Consider the following 21,291-nt stretch of genomic DNA (forward strand, 5'->3'; position numbering starts at 1 on the left):
GATTGTTAAAAGTTATAGGCATGAGAAGTCCATGTGAGGACCATGCAGGGCCATTTGAAAGGGGGAGGACCATATTCAGGGTCACACGACTAAGAGAGGAAGAGCAGGGAATATAATTTATATCCCCTGGTTTCCTAATCCAGGACTCCTCCCCCTTCAACACAAAGGTCAGGAGAGGCTGTGGAAGGAGGATGCCTTGAGCAGGACTGGGAAGGAGAATTAGGAGAAGAGAAAGTAAAGCAGTATAGCCTAGAGCAAATGATGCGATGAAGGCACTAGATATGGAAATAAGCAATCAGTGTGGGGACGGGAGGGAGGTGGTTGTTTGGAAGACAGTGTTTGGAAGGTGCCGTAAAAGAAGGATGAATGGGCAGAGCTTCAGAGCAGCGGGGAAACTCAGGGGCAGCAAGTCCATCTCATTTCACTTTACAGAAAGAAGAAACGGGGACTGAATTTAATGGATTAGTCCATGGTCAGTGGTTAGTATTTGGCAGAGCCCTGTCTTGACCTTGGGTATCCCGGATTCTAGTTCTCGCCTATGCCAGGCTGCCTCTGTCTGTCCCTGTCTGTCCTCATTGTCTCTCAGCCAGGCTCTCAGTTCCTGGTTGAAGTCAGCTTGCAGGGGACCTGGAATCATCGTGCTGGAGCCTAAGATGCGGTCAGGGACCGTGACAAGAGTTCAGGCTCACATCCTCTTCCAGAGTCTTAGCAAGTCCCTGTCGCTCCCAGCCACCAGTTCCTCATCTGTGTCAGGAGGAGGGTGGGCTAGGACAGGGAAGGCAAGCAGAGGTCGACTTGCGTGTCCGTTCAACCAGCTGCTTGTGGTTATCTGGGGCGCTAAGTGGCATCGAGACCCAAGGGGCAAGAGTGCTGGCACAGATTCGTGATGACCACTGTGGGGCTGAGAGGGGAGTGGTGGCACACCTGCTGGTCATTTGTCACCCTGGGCACTGGGTGAACAACCTTAAGACACTCTGGTTCTAAGATTCTATGACTCCCCTGAAGTCCTAAAAGTCCTGGATGAGGTGGGTTGACTTGCCTGGCTGTGCTCAGTCTTTATAAGGGCTGTATCTCACCCTCTCTGACCCTTGGTCCAACAACAGTGGTCCTGATTCTGCTGCTGGATCTCAGTGATGCATCCTCCCTGGATCTCTCACTACTGCTAGTGATGCTCTGCCTCTGAGCCACCCCTCCACGAGCTCTGAATCCTCCCTCTCTGTGTGGGTGTTATCTGTGGGCCTGGCTTCTCCAGGGCTGCTCCACCCACATCCATAGGGCTCATCTGATCTGTTGGTCATCTGATACTTAATATGCCTCTCCATGGTGGTTTTAAAATAAGCCTACTCTACCATCATAGGTCAAGGGCTATTAAAGTGAAGTGGATGGAAGGGGCCTTTGGCTCCTTCATCTTCCATCACGTGCGTCCTGTTGCCTCCTGGGACCTATTGGCACCATCGATTCCCTGGAAAGCTGATGTTGGGGTTCTTGGAATCAGAACACAAGGGTCTGAATCCTGGCTTCGCCACTTCTAAGCTCTAGAATTTGAGCAATTTACTTTTAGAGTCTGGATTTCCTCTTCTGATTATGGAAATCAGCTTCCTCACGGGTGTGTGCGTGCGTGCGTGTGTGTGTGTGTGTGTGTGTGATGAAATGTGATAACATGTGAAAATCCCCAGCACACAGCATACATTCACACTCACTTACTTCTTTCCTTGAGACCAACTCAGAAGCCCTGACTGTGGGGCTCTAAGTCTTACGTTCACTAGGTACTCAGCTAATATTTATTGAAAGAACAAATATAAATTCCTATTCAGATCTTCACACCTTACCAAAACTGTCTTTTTCTTTTGACCTAATTGCATTGGAAAGGAACTCGATAAATCAAATGTTTCAGATTAAGAAATTTAACACTTTAAGGAATAAATTATTTTTCTAAGGACAGGGCACTTTTATGTTTTAACAAGGAACTCCTAGATATGAATTCTAATAGTTGAATTTTACATATTGTGCAATGTTGGAAATACAATGAGATTTTTCATGAGTAGGTGGACCTTCCCCAGGCCCATCAAATCAGCTGACACAGGGGCCTGCCTACCTCTGAAGTTCACTCTGGGTAGGAAAGGTTGCAGGCAGATGTTGGGTAATTTATAGGAGACGAAGATGCCCTGGGATCATAAAATCTCACCCCAGCAGACAATGGACGCTTGTGTCTAGTCGGAAATTCTATGAGTTGGACCTGGGAGAGGCAGAGTGAGGCAGGATCCTGGCCCAACACGGCTGATTCCTAGGAAATGTGCCAAGTCACTGCGCACACCTGTTTGCCCTCAAAGGACTGAGCCCTAAACCCAGGGTGGACGCCGATGCCCAAAGGGCCTGTCAGGGCCCGAGGCAGGGAGCGCTGCTGACACTCAGAGCGGGAATGAGGCAGCTACAGGTGTGTTTTCAGGGCCCACAGGGCAGACCCACAGGGGACAGTGATTCCTCAAGACTCATTTCCTCCTGCTCAGGTGACTCCTGTCTTCTCTGCTCACCTCCAACAATGCCTACAGCTGTGTAAAGGTGGCTGCAGGGGTTCAGCTCCTGCTTCAAGTGCACCAGGCAGCCCAAGCATATTCCATGGCCTCCCTGAGGCCATTTCTAAATAGATGCCAGCCCCAGGAAGGCAGAGGGAAGTGTTGTTATGAGGCAGCTTCAGAGGCTGCACCTTTTAGCATAACTACATTAGAAGGTGCTAAGAGGTAAAAGAACACCTTCGGGGGGCTGGTAATGTTACCATGCAAGGCTGGTGGTGAGTAATTCCGCAGTAGCCCCTCCACTTGCGGATGTACAGACTTTCTTATTCTCCACCTAATTTATGAATTCGTTTACCCCACCTCCCACCTGTTCTAAACGGATGACTTCTGCTTTTATACAGCAATCTGGACACCACCTGGGTTGGCATTGAAGGTGGGATTCTGTTAGAAAGTTAAGGTTACAAAAGAAAACCATCTATATTTATCAATTACTCATTCTTTATCAATTACTATGTGAAAAGTGCTTTATACTGTGGATCTGTACTGGTCTGTGGCCTGTTGGGAACTGGGCTGCACAGCAGGAGGTGAGCAGCGGGTGAGTGAAGCTTCATCTGTATTTGCAGCCGCTCCCCAGCGCCGCCTCAGCTCCATCTCAGATCATCAGATACTAGATTCTCATAGGAGCACCGGTCCCTGATGCCAAAAGGACAGGAATCGCTGCTTTATAGGTATGAGCTCATTTAATCCTCTGGTCTAGACTAGTGCTTCCCAATAGAAACATAATGCGAGCCACATACATTTTTTTTCTGGTAGCCATATTAGAAAAGTAAAATGAAACAGGAAAAATTAATGCAAAATGATATATTTAACCCAATATATATCAAATATTATCATTTTGATATGTTATCAATATAAAATTTTTAATAAGATACTCTGCATTCTTTACTTGCACCAAGACTTTGAAATCTGGTGTGAACTTTACAATCACAGTGCATGTCAACCCGGACTAGCACATTGCAAGTGCTCAGTGGTCCATGTGGTGGTGGCTGCAAATTGTACAGCACAGCTCTAAGCAACCCTCTGAGAGAGCTACCACCAGCATCCCCATCTCCCTGAGGAAGATCCGAGGGACAGAGAGGCTACCTGATTTTCCTCCAGTCAGTCACACAGCTAAAAATTCCTCAGGCTAGGGTTTGCGCCCAGGCAGCCAGATACCGGAGCTGATCCCTTTAGTCACTAGTTATTCTTTATCTCTGTTGCTGAGAAAAGAACACTCTGGTATATTCAGCATTGCCCAGGGACCAATTTGCTTGAAAAGACTGCTTTGGGTTAAAAAAATTGAGCTTCATTAAAGAATGTACTAGGACCAAATTATTAAAACCAAAAGCAAAGCTTGAATTTTAATTTGAGTAAAACAAAAGAAAGATAACCAAACAGAAGTGGAGTATGTCTCCGCGTTCCTGGTGCCTGATCATAAATAAACATCGTAAATTCTCTCTCAACCCTTCTGGACACTTGATGACATTTCGAGTGACGAAAGACACGTTTCTCCTCTTTAAACTGGCTCTATCAGTCCTCAGTGAGAGAGTCGTATTTCTCTAAAGACATCAAAAAGCCTGGTGGAGACATGTGTCTGATACTATAGTTGGGAGAGTTTTCAGACAGCAGGAAGATCTATTCTCAGCATTCACCTTTGAGGATCTCCAAGGTCATCAACAGTCCAAGAAGAGTCTACACCAGTGAGGTTGCATCATCACCCATCATGGAAATTTCAGGAGTATCCTCTATCCTGATTACAGCCAACTGGGTCAGCAGAACATTTCTGCAGCTCGTTCGCTCATCCCAAACCAAACTCAGGTTTCGCCAACCCTCTCCAGGCACACAGAGGAACATTTCACAGGAGGAAGGTCCACTTTGGGGAATATTCTGTGAAAACCCCATCCAAGTGAAGTCTAGGAACTATGCAGCAGATGGTTTTAATTATTCACACAGTTTAGCTCGGGAGTGGGCCATTATCAGAGGGTTCAAGGCAAGATGCCCAAGGACTGTGGTATTTAACTGACATGAATAAGAGCCAGTGTGTGCCAGCAGAGTATGACTGTGGCTTATTGGAAAGTGGTAAATCATCTGTCCCAGTATTTTCTCACGGGGGCTCTTGGCTAAGCAGTTGAAGACATTCTTACACTCAATTCAATCCATTGGAGGATACCACATTCACACAGTTGCTATTAGTCGTGTAAGCTTTGCAGACAAGAGCCACTGTGACCCCAGGGGACATCTGGGAGAGATAGAGAAAGAGTTCCTTCGTATCACTGGGAGTCAAGATTCCAGGCAATCCTGTCAAACATCAGCCAGCATCAGCTCACCTTCTGCATGGGCCCTGAACACCGCCTGCGTGCAGGGACTCATTCAGACGGCCTGCACATTCTTCCTCCACCAAGAATGGGCTGGACAGATTGCCACCTCCCTATTGCCAGTAAGCAGCATGAACCAGGGGCTTCGAGTCACACAGAACTGGATTCAAATCCCATTTCTACTACTTACTAGTTCTGTGACCTCAGGCACACTCAGATTTTTTAAGTCAGTATTTCATCTATAAAATGGAAATGATATGTACTTTAAAGCAACTTTTTTAAAAAGGAAAACAAGAAACACCTACTTTTCAGGACTGTTAGAAATATCAAAGGCATTTCTTAAGTTCTTGATCAAAAAATAATGGGTCCAACATTTTGGTTCAAACAGGCACTGCCTGCTAGATTTGGGTCAGGCTGTTCAAGTGCCAGCTATAAGATGTTAAGCTGCATCATGCAATTGGTTGTGTTTAAGCTTGATCTTCAGATTTCCCCAAGTGTTATTTGGGGAACTGGGGACTCCCAAGGAAGAGCTTAGGTAGTTCCTTCTGGATCTATCTCTTGCAACAACTTCACTCGAAAATTAGAAATAAACATTTGCTCCAAAGAATATACACTATTACAGAAAAGCTTAATTACTTCAATAAAAAGGTGTCTTCACATGTGCTATATAAACTAGGCAGAGTTCAATGGAAGAGTGGGCTCCAGGGAGTCTGTAGTGTCTGCAAATAAGACATTAAAGCAGGACTTAAGTCAGCCAGTACTTCCTGCTCTTGCGAAGAGCTGGGGCTGAGGGAGTCGTCAGAGCGGGAGAAAGAGGTTCTAAATCTGATCTCGCTCAAGTTTCTCAGTTGATCATGAACATGCTACTGCGATTGTCTGATAAACATCATTCACTGCAGGACACCTTTAGCTTCGAAGCTTATATCAGCCCAGGAACTTTCTAGTACATTCTAGAAACAATGATTTCTATGATTCCAGAAGTGGCATTGTACTGATAATGGATGAATATTTGCAAATCTTTTACTTAATTTTGACTGAAAAAGTTTCCAAAAGGAAAAGGAGAAAACGTAAAACAGGAATTTTCGGGGTCCTCTTCTCAGGTTACTATTCTGACAGCTGATTCATCCTCCCTAGAAGGACTGTGAAAGGCCTTCTCCCCACCGACGCCCGCCCCCCCCGCCAAAGCTTCGAGTCTCCAGATTTCTTAGGGGCTATTCAAATGTTTTTCTTCCTCCAAAAGCAATCCCGTTCGAATCACTTCATCATCTACCTGTAAAAGGCATTCTGTGTTGTACAACTTGCCTGCCTAACAATATTTTCTAAAAAGCCCATCGGCTATTGACGTCCCTGGTGCATTCTTAAGTAATGTCACAAACTGTGGCCCCTTATCTCTGACAGCTCACTTTGTGACACCCAGTCAAAAAAAGTACCCAAGGTGACCAGCTGAGTTTTAGTCAATAACAAGGACACACACAGAGAAGCGGGGAAAACACACTGTAAAAATCTTACGCTATTTGTGCACAGTGGAATTCGTGCCTTTAACAAAAAAGCATGTTTCTTACACAAGCTGATCCTCTTAACTGCTCCCTCTCCCCACTCCCATCAACATGACTATCTGGGGCACAGGACCCTCCGAAAGTAGGCCTTACTTTGCGTGACAGCTCTGCCGCTCCTGCAGCCCCAGATGGGCGGGGAGCTGATTCATTCCCCCCCCCACCATTCGCTCCCCGCTGTGTGCTCTGGAGCTCCCAGGAACGGGCTCGCCTGCCCCAAATGGGACGCATCACCAGCCCGGAGCAGTGGCCCACGATGCAAAGGGCACCCGCTCAGTGTGTTGCACAGTGGAGCGCGAGGCTCAGCTGAATTCTTTCACCCAGATGGAATGCTCTGCCAGATGTCCACATTGAGCTCTGGGTCAGGGGGTGGGCTTGGGGCCGTCTCCTTCATCAGACCCTCCCCCGCAGGCCAACGGGGACTCCTGCTTGACCAGCAGCAGTGATGAATGGTCCTCATTCAGGGCCCAGAGCGCACTGGGAGAGGCTACCTCAGCTGCGGTCCAGGAGTGCTCTGGACCCACAAGGAACACATTCCTTTGTGGGGGAAGGCTGTCTTGGGTGAATGGGGTGTGCTCAGAGAACGAGGGGAACGGCTGGGGGTCGAGGGGGTCTTTCTGAACCACCCCAGACAAGAATGCCGACTTTGACACCAGGCTTGGCCAGGGCTGGTCCATTTGGCCCCTGGCCAAAGATTCCACTTCAGTCTCGTCTATTTCTGGCCACAGAGCGGGAATGTTCAAGGAACAGTTTAATGGTGAGAAGGCGGGCATACAAAGCTGAGTTTTTTTCAGCCTCCAGAAAGAAGTCTTTGTCGGACATAATTTGTTGTGACTGATGGGGTTCCCCACAGTCCATCTCCAGCTCTGGGTGGAATCTCATTTTGACCAGGCTGTTTCCGGGGGAGGCTGAAGGTACAGTTTCAAACACGTGAAAATGTTCCCACTAGAGACTCTTGAATTGGATCAGAAAGAGAAAGCCAAATATATAGTGTCCATAAGAGACATCTTATGTCTACAGCACATAGCACATTGAGAGGGGCACACAGGGAAAATCCCATATCAGTGCTGCTGCTTGAAGGCAATGCTATTATAGTGGCAGAGGAAAGGAAGTGAGGTGTGGATGCCTATCAGGTTCAAATTAGCCAACCCCCATTCCCTAAATAAATGGAGACATGGTTTGACTACACGATAACATTTAATAATTGAAAGAACATGGTGCTGGCATCTGAGAGTGGTCTCAGATTCAAATCCAGCTTCTGCAAATGGAGAAGGGTCTTAGGGTGTAAGTGAGTTACATAAGAAGAATCAAGTGCCCAGTACAGTGACTGGCTCATAGTAATGCTCGATGGGTGGTAGCTATTATATAGTAAAATCCCAACGACCTGGAAAAATTCCGGGTTGTCACTTCACCCATCAATCACTCTTAGTATACCACTTGGGTGATGGGTTTTAACCATCCTCCCACTCCCCTCCACCACACACTCCAGACATACTGTTTCCTAGAGCTAACAATCAGTAGCCACATTGGTCTGAATTTCTGTGCCACTTTGAAGGAGATATTAAAATCCATAAAAGGCAGGCTGTGGGAGAACGGAAGCCAGGGCCAGAATGGTGTGCAGACTTGGCAAGCAATCCAATCACTGCAAACAAGTCTGGTTGCCAGGGGGTAGTGGAGTTTGTGATGGGCACCCCTGCGTGCACATTCATGGAGAGGGGAGTGCCAGGGTTAACCCAGGCACAGATGCTGAAGTCAGGAGGGGCTCAAACAGTGCAGGTAAGAGGATTACTGGGCATGAGGTGGAGGGAGACCTGGGCTGGAGGGAATGTACAAACTAGTTTTACTAAAAGATGGCCCCTCAAAAGTGGCCAAGGAGGCACTTCCTGAACTCAGTTCCTAAGTGATGTCTTCCCCAAGCCCTCCTTGTTTAGCTGCCCTCATGCCTCAGGGAACATTAGTCACAAGAGGATTCGGCCTTGGCTTTGTACATGTTCTGTGCCTCCAGGAACTTCCAGCCCAGGCTCTCATCCAAGCAATGCAACTTGGGCCAATAGTCAATTCTTCAGGCCTGAGCCCCTCAGATGAGAACTAGACCCGGGGGGCCCAGCGAAGGAAGGAGCCGCTGGTACAAAGACCGCAGCCACATCTTTGGCTTGTCTGGAAATGTCTGGCTACGTGGGGAAGGGGGTAGGAGTGCTGTTCTAAAGTTTGTTAAGAACCTGTGATCTGCGATCCTGCTGCACAGAAGCACTGACTGCCTTCCAGAAGTTCAGTGAATAACAACAGCAGGCACCAACTGCCACATCACCAATGCTGGCCAGGCTCGGCTGCACAATGCCAGCTGGTACTGTGTCACCAGTGATCATTCCTGGAGATAATGGCATCTAGAGAATAGTGGCATATACGCAGAGACCTACAAGTTCTTGCTCTTACTGAGGGAGGCAGACTTTCTCAGCTACCTTTGGACCTGATCAATGTCATTGGTGTTGGCCACAAGTCTTTTCTGGGCTTCTTTCTAAGAATGGTTCTAATATTCTTACTGCATCTTCAAGCACGGCATGGCTCTCACTGGCCTCCGCTCTCTCCAGCATGACATGCATTAGTTTCAATCTGTAACTCTGCGTTCTAGCCATACTGACCTGAGTGCCTGCGGTTCCCAGAAAACACCTGCTTCCACACTTCTCTGCCTTTGGACTTGCTGCTCCTTGTTCTAGGGCACCACATATCCACTTCCCAAACATCTACTCTTTGTTTAAGAATCTATTCACATGAGTAAATAAAAAATCCTAAGGAATCTACTAAAAGACTATGAGAACTGATAACAGAGTTCAGCAAGGTTACAGGATACATGATCGATTTATAAAAATTAGCTGTTTCTATACACTTTCCAAGAACATTCAAAAATGAAATTGAGAAAATAATTCCATGTACAATAGCATCAAAAAATACTTAGGAATAAATTTAACAAAAGATTTGCTGCAGAATTTATACTCAGAAAACTACAAAACATTGTCGAAAGAAATTAAAGATCTAAATAAATGGAAAAACATCCCATGTTCATGGATTGGAAGACTTAATCCTGCTAAGATAAGAATACAAATTGGTCTACAGATCCAACACAATCCCTGTCAGAATCCTAACTGACTTTTTTGTGGAATCTGACAAGCCGATTCTAAATTCATGCGGAGTTGTAAGGGACCCAGAATAGCCCAGACAATTCTAAGGAAGGCGAATAAAGGGAGAGGACTCACACTTCTTGATTTCAAAAGATATTATTACAAAGCAACAGTTATCAAGACCATGGCGCTAGCACAAGGACAGACATACAGATCAATGGAACAGAACTGAGGGTTTAGTAATATCCATTTATTCAGCATCTGCTGCATGACAAGCACTGTATTAGGCACTGGGAAGCCAAAGATGAATCTGACATAGGTTCTACCCTCAAGGAATTCACAGTGTACTTAGAGAAGCAAGTACAGAAACAGGTACGGAAATAGAACTGGGAATCAGGGATTATAATCGGGGATGAGGGACAGGGAAAGCTTTAGACAGTTGATACTTGAGCAGGTTTTGAAGGTAAATTTGAGTTGGACAGGTAGGTGTGGGGCAGGGTGGGGAGATCACTCCAGGGCTGGGCAAGTGGGTGTGGTGAAGAGACGTGGAAGAAGTGAGGTTGGAGAAGTAAGCAGAAGGCCATGAGGAAACATGACTGTCATCCTAAGAAATGTTGAGTTTTCCTGTGGGGGATGAGGAGCTAAGGAAAGGCAAGCTCCTTTCCTGTGGGTGATAGGGGCAGATTTGTGATCTAGAGTAGGAGTCATTGAACTAGAGCCCATGGGCCAAATCTGTAAATAAAGTTTTTGGAAATAAAGCTTTATTGGAATACGGCCATGCTCACGTCTTTACTAGTTATCTATGGCTGCTTTCCCACTAAAACGGCAGAGTTGACCAGTTGCAACACAGGCTGTGTGGACCGTAAAGTCTAAAGTATTTGCTCTCCGGCCCTTACAAGAAGTTTACCAACCCTTGGTCTAAAAAAATCACTCTGGCTATTGCATAAAGGATGGTTTTTCATGGGTTAAGACCAAGGGAAAGGAGGCCAGTTAGGAAACTGCAAGTCTCCAGGCAACGGACAGCGACAACGCGGAGGCAACATCACCAGTTAAGGTTGTCATACAGGTGATGCAGGGAGTGGGTAGCTGGGTGTGGCTTTGAGAGCTGCAGGGAAGGAAGAGCGTGTGGGGGATGTCAATTTAAGGAAACCAAGAAAAAGATCAGAGATCCCACAGGGTTTCACTGATGTCTAAATTTTAGTTTTTTCTTCTTAATCATTACAGTGGTCCCTAAACAGCACACCTAGCAGGGCGATCTCTGACAGAGTGCTTGAATTCAAGGCAGCTTAAAAGTATTTTTAAAAAGTTACTCTTACAATTTGGTTATGGCCATGCTAGAGCAATTCCAGATAACCCGATGGTTAGTCTTTCTCTCTTCTTGTATTGCAACAAACTCAAACGCTACAAATACCTTGGCGATGCTCTAGGCTGCCGTTGGCACTAGGCAGACACCATGGGGTTGGTTGCTGGGCAAAGAATATTATTCTTCCTTAAAAATTTATTTTTAATTATAGTTGACACCATATTATTCTTGACTGACGAATTTATTTTAAAATACACATGTCGAATACCATGTCTTTCTTATTTTTGTGTCTCCTGCAGCGAGTGGCAAAGCATCTGGTACATAAAAGGTCACTCATAGGTTGTTTCAGTTAGGAAGAGAGAGGACCAGGCGGGAAGGGAAGGAAGAAGGAGGAGAAGGAAGAAAGAAGGAAGGGAAGGCAGAAAGACAGGATATGGCCATAGAATTTTTCACTCAAGGCTGAAAACTCAAGCTGCAGCAGAAGCTGACACAAAGAGCAGGAGTTCTCCAGGTGCATGCAAACACCACTAGCCCAGGAAGAGCCTAGAAGAACGAAACTCAGCGGTGATATCCTAATCTGGCCACAATTGCAGATCCCACACATGTGGTACTATCTTCCCTAGATGGTTTAAGGAAAGAGGTTGCTTAAATGTCACAACTAATCTTGTGGCCTTCCAGATTATAAACTGTGTTTCTCAAACATCTCTTCCCAACCACCTCACGGTAGAGCAAATGAACATGCAATCCCAAGACCCTGAGGTGCAGTCAAAGCAGCTGTATGTAGCCATGAAATGTATTTGAAATCTCCTGCTTTACCTTTAAATCCATGCATCGTTCTGGGTGTCATTATGGTCTTGATCTAGGTGGTAATTGCAAGGGTGTGTTCATTTTGTAAAAGTTCATCCAGAGCAGGTATTTGCACATCTATGCTCATAACAGCACTATTCCCAGTAACCAAAGGAGGAAGCAACTCAGAAGTCCATCAACAGATGAATGGAAGGAAATTCTGACACAGCTACAACATGGATGAACCTTAAGGACAATCTATTAAGTGCAATAAGCCAATCACAAAAGAACAATTACTGTATGATCCCACTTATATGAGGTACCTAGAGTAGTCAAACTATAGAAACAGAAAGTAGAAACAGAAAACAGAATGTAGTTTCCTCCAGGGGCTGGGAGGGAGTTTACTTTCAAAATGTACTTTACTCATTTATATTTGTATTGGTCTTTAAAAAGCTTTAGAAAGATGTTTGGAAAAACATCTTTCTTTCTAGACCTTTGGATCATTCAGGCACTCTGGAAAGCTGTGCTACTTATGACAGCACATCAGTGGTCCCCAGGACAAGGCTGGAGGTGGGGGAGGTCCATGGATCCAAGTTCAAGAACAGTTTAAAGAAACTATCTGAACAAATTAAGCTGTTTACAAGTCATTGACATAAGTTTTCTTCTCATAAAGCATATGCTTTATAGGCAAGCAACATTATTTCCTCAGAAGACATCCTTATCATCACGTGGGTGACACATCGAGGGGGACTTACTCTGGAACATCCACGTGGCTAACTGTGTCTGCTTGTCTGACAATGAAATAACTGAAGAAAAAAAATCACCATTTGCATATAATATTATAATATAATATTAAAGGTATTCCAGTGAAGGGATCAAAAAACAGTGGACAAGAACTCATTGACTGCCATCCTGATCATGTCCTCTTTACCTGCTGAGTCAGTTCTCATTCTACACCTGTATTTGCCACACATAACTTGCCCAGGTAGATAGTTTCTGCCAGGGGCTGTGCGACAGATTTTTTAAAACTCTGCACAGAAATCTTATCTAGATTGTCACCATCATGCTTGATCACCCTCAGACAGATGGCTACTTTGAAAGGGTGGTCCTGGTGCCCAAAGACTTCTCTGACACATTGCATTCCCTATCATGTGCCCGCCATGCTCTCCAGCAGGAGTACGACTGGAATTACTAGGATAAGAAGGTCTGAAGACTCGCTTCAACCCAGACATGCCTGGAGACTTAGAAGATAAGCAGTGAGCTCCTGCGGACGCGTATCTGAGGACATCTGCTTGGCTCTGCCTTTTCTGGCCCACAGTCATGAGTCCTGCTGGCTCTGCAGCTTGGAGAAGAACAGGCTCCAGCCACTTCATCTGAGGCTTTATGGCTCGCCCAGGGTCCAGTCTGCCATGCACACTGACCACAAAGGCCTTTCTCTTGAGGGAAATGAACAATAGTAATTCCAAACTGTTCTTGTGAACCTAGGCAGCCCTGGGAGAGGGGAACTATACCTCCGAATGCTCCTGAAACTGTAAAAGGAAGGGAGCCACTGCAGCTGGTGATGTGGAATCACCTAGAAATTCCGCCCCCGTGAGACAGCCCGTTAGCTATGCACAGCTGCCAGAAGACAGCATGGTTTAAAGTTAATGCTTTGCCACTTCGGGGTTCTATTGTTTAATTAATTATGAGATGGGAGCAACCAGTCTCTCCCTCCTTTAACTGGCTGTTTTACGGAAGGTCTGTTCCTTCTCACCTATTTCAGGGCAATGAACGTAAGAGCAGAAAATCTAGGAGTCAAGAAATGAGAGATTTCATCTTCTCACATGGTCAAGGAAGAACTCCGATTCACGAGTCTCACGAGTCTCATTAATGAGGTGTAAAAATGATTCATCACCCTACTTCAAAGTGAATGAAAATGCTAAAAGTAAAAATTCTGATGTTCTATATCCTCATTGGACAAAGGCAGAATAAACAATGTTGTCCATAAACGAAGGCCTGCAGAGGGAAGCCTCTTCTCTGTTACAGAATTTAGGAGCCTCCGACTACAGGTGCCCCCTGACCACATCCTCGGGTGACAATAGTGATGGGTAATTGTTCTCAATGAGATTTCTTTGTGGGGCCTTTATGTCTTTCAGGAATCCCAGCTGTGGTCTTCTCTCCTTCTTTCAGATCCATGAGCCAGAGGACGGGGGAGGATGATGACTTCTAGTTCAGAGGGCCACCCTGAGTCTCGAGATATGTTGTTTTTGTACAGTTTTACAATAAGTTGGAAAATAAACCTAAGCTTCCTGATTTTGCAGCTAATTTATCTCCAGCACCAAATGGCCAATTACTAAATATTTACACAGGAATTTCTGGTAGCAGGTGTATGGGAAATGATAAGCCCAGGATGAAGCGGGAGCCAAATGAACGCTTCGGAGAACAGCTGGTAACTCCCTGAGGCGGGGCGGGTCCCGGCTCCACCAATCACCAGCTGCGCCGTCAGGACAGCTACGTTTGCCACTTGACTCAATTGTAAAATGAATTCAGTAATATCCATCTCACTCTTCAGTGGTATGTTGTTCAGATAAGGAGTGACATACAATATAAGCATAAATTATAAAAAACAACAACAACCCAGAACTCATATCAACTGTAAAAATGACATTTTGGGGAAAATTGGGAAATTTTTGAATACGGACTGGGTATTAGATGATACCAGAAAAATTGTTAATTTTCTTAGGTATCATAATGATATAATGGTTACTTAATATTTTTAGAGATCACACTGAAATCACACATAGAGATGAAATGATTGATGTCTGAGATTTGCTTTAAAATACTTCAGTGAAAAAAAGAAAGTGAAAAGTGATAGACGAAGCAAGTGTGGCCAAATGTTGATAACTGTTGAACCCGGGTGAGGAGTATGTGGGGGTCTTCTCTCCACTACTGTGCATATTTGAAAATTTTCAGAATAAAAATAATTTTTAAATAAACAATGTAGGATTTTCTGGAATATTAGAAAGCTTCACTGATGGTCATCTCTCGAACACAGAAAATCTGTTTCCTTCAGAAGGTCCCTCCACACAGTCCGTTCACTGGTCAGAGGACAAGGACTCAGGGAAAGGTGGGAAAGGGCCAGGCAAGGAGCCCAAAGGTAAAGAAGACAATGGAAGTGACATCACAGAATTTCTTGTCTGCCCTTTATCCAAATGTCAGCCAACCTGGAAACGTCAAGTGCATACTTTGCCTTCAGACCTGTTTCATATTCAGCTTTGCCACTTAAAAGTGACCTTGGACCAAGTCACTTTTTAAAACAAAGTCACAGAGAGAGACATATGGGTGCAAGTGTGTGTGTGTGCGTGCGTACACGCACGCACGCACGCACACGCACACACACACCACTAAGACTCAGTCTCTTTGGGCCCCAAGAGTCACCAGGGGCTTTTGATGGTCCTTCCAGGGACAGATATACTAGAGACCAGAAAGGGGAACAGAACAAAGAGGGGAAAGATATGAATAATTTAGCTAAGGCAGCGCTGGGTGAGTCGGTCATTCATCTGGAAACTGACCAGAGAAATGAACATTTTGTCTTCGTCCTAAGGCCCATCTCTGACCAGTAAGTACACAACATACCATTAAAAAGTAAATAATTCCACCAAGAGTGAAAAATGGGCTTTGGGGGTTCCAGGACAGGCAAGCTAGTGGTGGTGTAAAGGATATGGGTTCGAGTCCCACACTAACTAATCGAATGACCTTGAGCTTCGGGCGCTTTTCCTTTTCTGCAAAACAAAACGATTGGACTGATCTCCACAGTTCCAAGATTTTGGAGATCAAAATTAACTTGGGGCATCTTTCTAACTTTCATGCATATCTCTCATCAGGGCTTGAGGTTTCCTAGACAAGGGCAGATCACTCCCCTCCCCCACGCCGGCTGTTTTTGGTGGTCTTTACTAGGGTGGGGGATGATGAAAAGGCATCATCTTAACTCTTCCAATCATTTCTAAACTGGCGCTGATTTACAACAACACCTCCGGTAGGCGGCTACATGAGAGGTCTCTCAAATTTTTGGAGAGAGTGGGGGCCGAGCGCAGTGGCCAAAGCGCCTGCGTAAAAGTTGCAGGCACGGAGGACCGCGGGAGTACAGCGCAAGACTAGGATTAGCTCTACCCACCCCACCCCACCCCCAACCCCCCGCCCCACCAGCCCTGGGCGATTCTGCACGCAAGACCTGTACGTTCGCTTATGCTGGGTCTTTCCTACTCAAAGGTTTCTCTGTGATGACGACGGAAGAGGTTCCCTGGTCCCCAGACGAGCCAAAGCGACGCGGAGTGAATGAACACCTGGACACGCTCTCCTCCCGCAGGACTCAGGGCGGCCCGCGCGCTCAGCTGAGCCTTACTGGAAGGCTTAGGAGAAAACCATTCCAGGCAGTGGGCGCTAGAGCTCCCACTGGCCCAGTGGCCCCAACCCCAACCCCGCTCCAATGCCACAATTTCGGTGCACACCTCAATGCTCCCCGCGTCCCCTGCGCCCTTCACATCCCCAAAAGGCAGAACTCCGGGCACGAGCACAGCGCCAGTGTTCCTGGCCCCACGCTGCACTTCCCGCCCTCTCCCCAAGGCACGTAGTGCACACCGAGCCTCGACTGGCTCTGTCCTGCCTGGTTGCAGGCGCCCCTGTTGTGCAGGGAACCGAGCGCCCCGCTTCCCAGGGCGCACCAGCTGCATCGCCTCGCCCAGCTCCGGCGAGGTGGCGCTGGGTGGGTCCGCCCGAGTCAGGAGGGGTACCCGTTGGCCTGCACGTCCCCACATCTCTGCTTCGCTGTGAGTGCCCGCCGCTCGGGTTCTGGGGACCCCAAGCATGGCGGTGAAACGTCCTCGCGGGGAGCGGAGTCTGGGGACTCTGTGGGGACGCTCCCGCTGCCCCTCTAACCGCTGTGAAGACTGGGGGCTGCAGGAGGCGCTCTTACTTGGCAGCAGGAGTCCGCCCTGGCTCTTCTGGGGCCAGCTTCCCACGGTGGCCCCTCTCCGCGCACGTCGCTGCAGAGCCCCTTACCCGAGCACAGCCGGAGACAGCGAGCCCCAAGTTGAGGAAGCCGCGGGCTGGAGTCGCTCCTTTACCCTTTTCCCGGTACTTTTAACGCGAGTCAGACGGCAAACCCCTCCCCGGACCCACCCCCTTCCCTGAAGGCGGCCACCGCACAGGCCCGGCCCCCAGCTCCTTTTGTTGTAATTTGAGAGCCGCCACTCCCGGGGCAGAGGGGGCTTCGCGGGGAGGCTGCGCGCCAGCAGGGCAGATCTTCCAGGTTCTTCTCGCCCAGGTTTCCGGAGCCTGAGAAGCTAGGAGGGGGCTTTTCCTCTGGGAGATTCCTCTACCCTCCACCTCCATTTCCTTCCTGGAATTTAACCCTTCGATGTCTTTCTCCACCAGTTTTAGGGGCCGACAGTGATCTGTCTACTGTCCAGAGACTCCAGTACTGCCTGGTACATAGTAGACGCTCATTAAAAACTGAGGACTGAAAGAGTTCAGAAACTTTTATCTATCTCTCCTGGGTTTTTTCCTCTATGAGGAAAGCAGATTCTAAACCTGAAACAAACAGCTCCCTTTCTTCCAGATCAGGTCTCTGGTCTTCGCCAAGCTTCTCTCTTCTGAGAATCAGTTCTCCCTTTCCTGAATCAAAGCCTTTGGATTCAGTGACCTCTAAGATCCTTCTCCACGTGGCGGGGCCAGCATTAAGAAGCCCTGTACTCAGGGAACTGAACAGGACACAGCTAAGGGGTGTGTATTGTGTAGAAGGACATTCCATGCTTGGCTCAGAGGCTCACACTGGGGCCAGATTGAGGTAGTCATGCAGTTTGGGGGAACCTTCTGTGCAGATTCCCATGGCTCCTGAAGCAAAGGACAAGGCTTGACCAGACAGGAAGCAGCCAGCTGTAGAACAAGGCACCGGCCTGTAAGCCTCTGTGCGACAGGACCCGGAAGGGGACTGTGGACAGACACTGTATCGACGTCTAGGTCCTTCCTCAGCCCTCTGCTCTCACTCTACTCCCTCCCTAGCAAGCCCACAGCACCCCTGGTGATAGGCGGTGACTCCTAGTCACAGCCTCAGCTCAGACTTCTCCCTTTACCCTAAATTTGTAAATCCACTAGCCTCCAGGACATCCCCCTTTGGCCCTCTGGTCATGCACATGGCCACAGCTAATCTAGCAAGCTCTAAACTTGGCACTCTGAGTCACAGCCCACCCTGCAAACACTGCCTGGCAGAAATGAGATCTTCTCAGGCCCCTCCTCCTCACCTTCCACAGCCAATCAATTTCCTGGTCCCGTAGGCTCCGGAGAGGGTAGCAGGAGGCAGGTGGGTGTGGTTATAAAGGGGCAACAAGAATTCCTCTGACTTTAGAACTGTTCAGTATGTTGAAGGTGGTGATGACCTAAGAACCTACACAGGTGATAAAATTGTATAGAACTTAATACACATGTGCACCCACACGTACAAGTCAAGCTGGGGAAATCTGAGTAAGATCAGTGCCTTGTATCCATGTCAATATCCTAGTTGTTATAGTGTCCTATAGTTTTGCACAATGTCACTATTGGAGGAAAATGGGCAAAGTGTATGAGGGATCTCTCTGTATTATTTCTTACAACTGTGTGTGAACCTACAATTATCTCAATAAAAATTGCAACTGTTAAAACAAAAAAAAACCCTCACAGTAGTTTTCCAGGGCCCTCAGAATGCAATCTGAATCCTTTGATACAGCTGATAGTCCCTTTCCTGCCTGCCCGTCTCCCAGCCACATTCTCTCCTCTCTTCCAAAGGCCCTACTTGCTGTTCTCCAAGACTGCTGTTTCACGCCCCAGGGCCTCTGCACACACCATACCCTTGCCTCGTCAGTGAACACCCCACACAGAGCCTGCACATCGCAGATGCTCAATAAATGCCAGATGCTCAATAAATCCTCTCCCTTCACCCTTTTCTCTGATTCCTCCACTTCTACTCCTCTCTTTTCTATTAAAGCATTATCCAATAAGGCATGAAATGAAAGGCAACTAACTTTGTAGATTACGTTTTCTTTGTGTAAAAAAAAAAAAGCAGACTCCAAAAAAGCAGACTCCAAAAAAGCAAACTCCTTGTGGAACACTCAGAAAATATGAAAAAGTATAATAAAGAAACTTGTCACCCTAGTGCCCTATCAGTGATAAACATCTAACGTTTTGGATATTTGTAAAACCAAAATAGAAACAGTTTTTGTACTCATTAAAAAAAAAAACACCTATATTATCTTGTGTGCATTTTTCAATGTTGTTTTACTGGTTTTAAGAGTATAGTAGAGTCTCAAACTGTCATGTTCTATGGCATCATTTCTCTATCATTGAACATCAAATTATTAGCATAAATTACACCATGACATGATCCTTGGGAAAGTATACTACTGTCTCATGAGCAGCTACTACGTGGTCCCTGCTAATTGTTACAGATGAGAAAGCTGAGGCTCAGAGAGGCTAGGAAATTTCCCCAGAGTAACAGAGCTTAAAAGTGGGCAAGCTGGGGTAGCTGAAGGGAACCTGACCCCTTCTGCGAGTACTAAGTGGTCACACACCGCAGGCCTCAGTAAGTCCATGTGTGCCTCACCATGCCCAACCCAAGAGAAAATGAGCATTTTCCATTTCAGCTTGCACAGGGTAGTTCATGGATGTGCTGCTGTTGAAATGAACGGAAGACCCTGGAGACGCTGTCAGGAAGGTAGTAGACCCCTGTTCTAGAAGAAACAAAATAATGAGCATATGCTTTATGACTGTATGTCAGTACATGCACCGCCCATCTCCCAGGTGCTGTGCTGCCCCAGAGGCAGAACCGCACTGTGGATTCAGAGCATGCTTCTGCAGTCAGAGGACCTCGGTTCCAATCCCGGCTCCACCACTTACTTCCCTGGAGCAGTGACTTCCTTTGCCCCATTTGCCTCTGTGAGAAGCACCAAACTCACACTCTCTGTCCTGGAGGAGGAAAAAGGCCACGTGCACACGGGGGTGTGGAACAGTGCCTGCCGTGGGACACTGCACGGTGAGGGGCTGTTGGGCATCGGCCTGCAGCCCTGCAGGGAGCAGCACTGCAGGCAGTGTAGGAGCCGGAGTCACAGACCCCACACAGTGGGAAGGAAGGCAACACTCTCCTGCCCCTGGCGGGGACCTCGGGAATGACTTCCTTAGGACACATTCCAGGAGGTGGTGACTGAGTTCAAAGGTGTGGACTGTTCTCTCTCCCTCTTTTTTCTTGGCTGTTGAGCTCTATAGCAGAGGTTGGCAACTCATGCTGTCTCCTAGCAGGCAGCGCCCCCTAGTGGTTCACTTCTCACACTCCTTAGGGCCAAGTTTTAAAACCGACAGTTGTTAAAGAACACCAGGTCTAAGCATCTGGTTCACAGACATGGAACTAGGAATCCAGCGAGTTGTTGACTGGACCACGGTCCCTCAGCGGGTTCGCAGCAGTGCTGAAACCGGATCCAGATCGAGGTCTTCTAACTCCTAGGAGAATCCCAAATTTGCTCAGAAAGCGCAATTGTAAACTGCATGGGTGTGTTCTCAGGAGTGGTTATATTTTATATTTTAAAAGTATAATTTCATTCATGTAATCTATTTTCTAGAATGTAAAATCATTCTTGGTCACACACTATGGACAGAGCTTCCCCCGTCTCTTTTTTCCCTTTTCTTACTTTATTATTATCATTTGAGGGTATGAAACAATTTATTTGGGGAGCTCAGACCTCAGAACGTGCTTTAATGAAGAAAGCATGGCAAGGCAATCCTTTATATTCTGCAAAAGAAAAAAGGCCATTTCTGTCCAGAGCTTGGGCTGGCAGCTACTCAGACCCTCCGATAACTGCTGATGCTTAAGGCCTATTTGAGGTCAAGTTCAGCCTAATGTCGCCCAGTGCAGCCTGACTGCTGCCTGACCAGGGTATGTAAAGTTTGAGGAGCTTACGTAAAAGCATGCTTTCCTCTCCTGGGGGTTGCCATGTGTGAAACCCTGCCATAGGAATTAGTCCCTGACAAACAAGCTACTGACACATGCAACGGTATGATTGAATCCCAAAAATATATGCTGAGAGAAAAAAAAAAAAAGCCAGCCACCAAAGAGTAACAGACTGTATGATTCCATTTATATGAAACTCCGGAAAAGTCAAAACTAAACTCTAGTGACTGAAAGCAGATCGGCAGTGGCCTGAGGCTGGAGGTGGGCATAGGGTTTGTCCAGGAAGAAGCATAAGGGAACTTTCTGGGGTGGTGGGAAGGACCTATTTCTTGATTGTAGTGGCGTTTACGTTGGTATAATACATTGGTGGAAAGGATCTATTTCTCGATTTAGTGGCATTTACATTGGTATATTTCAAAATTCAAGAAACCGAACACTTAAAATGGGTGAACTTGATTTTATATGAATTATTCCAAAATAAAATTGCTTTAAAACTTTGTGCTTTTGCTTCCGCCTACCCCCATCCCCTTTTAAAACGGAAGCAGTTTGGGGAAGGGCAACCCAGGGCGATGTGTGGTGAACAGCACAGTGCACGCTGCTTGGGTTTGAATCCGACCTTCACCATTTCCTAGCTATGTGAACTGAACATGCCATTAACCTGCCTGGGCCTCAGTTTCCTCGCCTGTAAAATGTGGAAATACCTCGCAGAAGTTTTG

The 21,291-nt window shown here is 46.9% G+C and overlaps 1 protein-coding gene across 4 annotated transcripts in view; it reads right to left on the reverse strand.

The window, feature by feature from the left end:
- The window catches only part of LOXL2 (lysyl oxidase like 2), an 84,477-nt gene extending 67,743 nt beyond the window's left edge, over positions 1-16,734 (reverse strand). For 2 of the 4 annotated variants that reach the window (XM_039868135.1, XM_039868133.1), the window contains exon 1: positions 16,577-16,734. The gene's annotated coding sequence lies outside the window, so the exon portion shown is untranslated. The remainder of the gene's footprint in view (positions 1-16,576) is intronic. The other 2 variants (XM_039868136.1, XM_039868134.1) reach the window with 2 other exon arrangements.
- Between the last annotated feature and the right edge of the window lie 4,557 nt (positions 16,735-21,291).

Source organism: Pteropus medius, unplaced genomic scaffold (assembly GCF_902729225.1).
Source record: "Pteropus medius unplaced genomic scaffold, Ma_sr-lr_union100, whole genome shotgun sequence".
NCBI lineage: Eukaryota > Metazoa > Chordata > Mammalia > Chiroptera > Pteropodidae > Pteropus > Pteropus medius.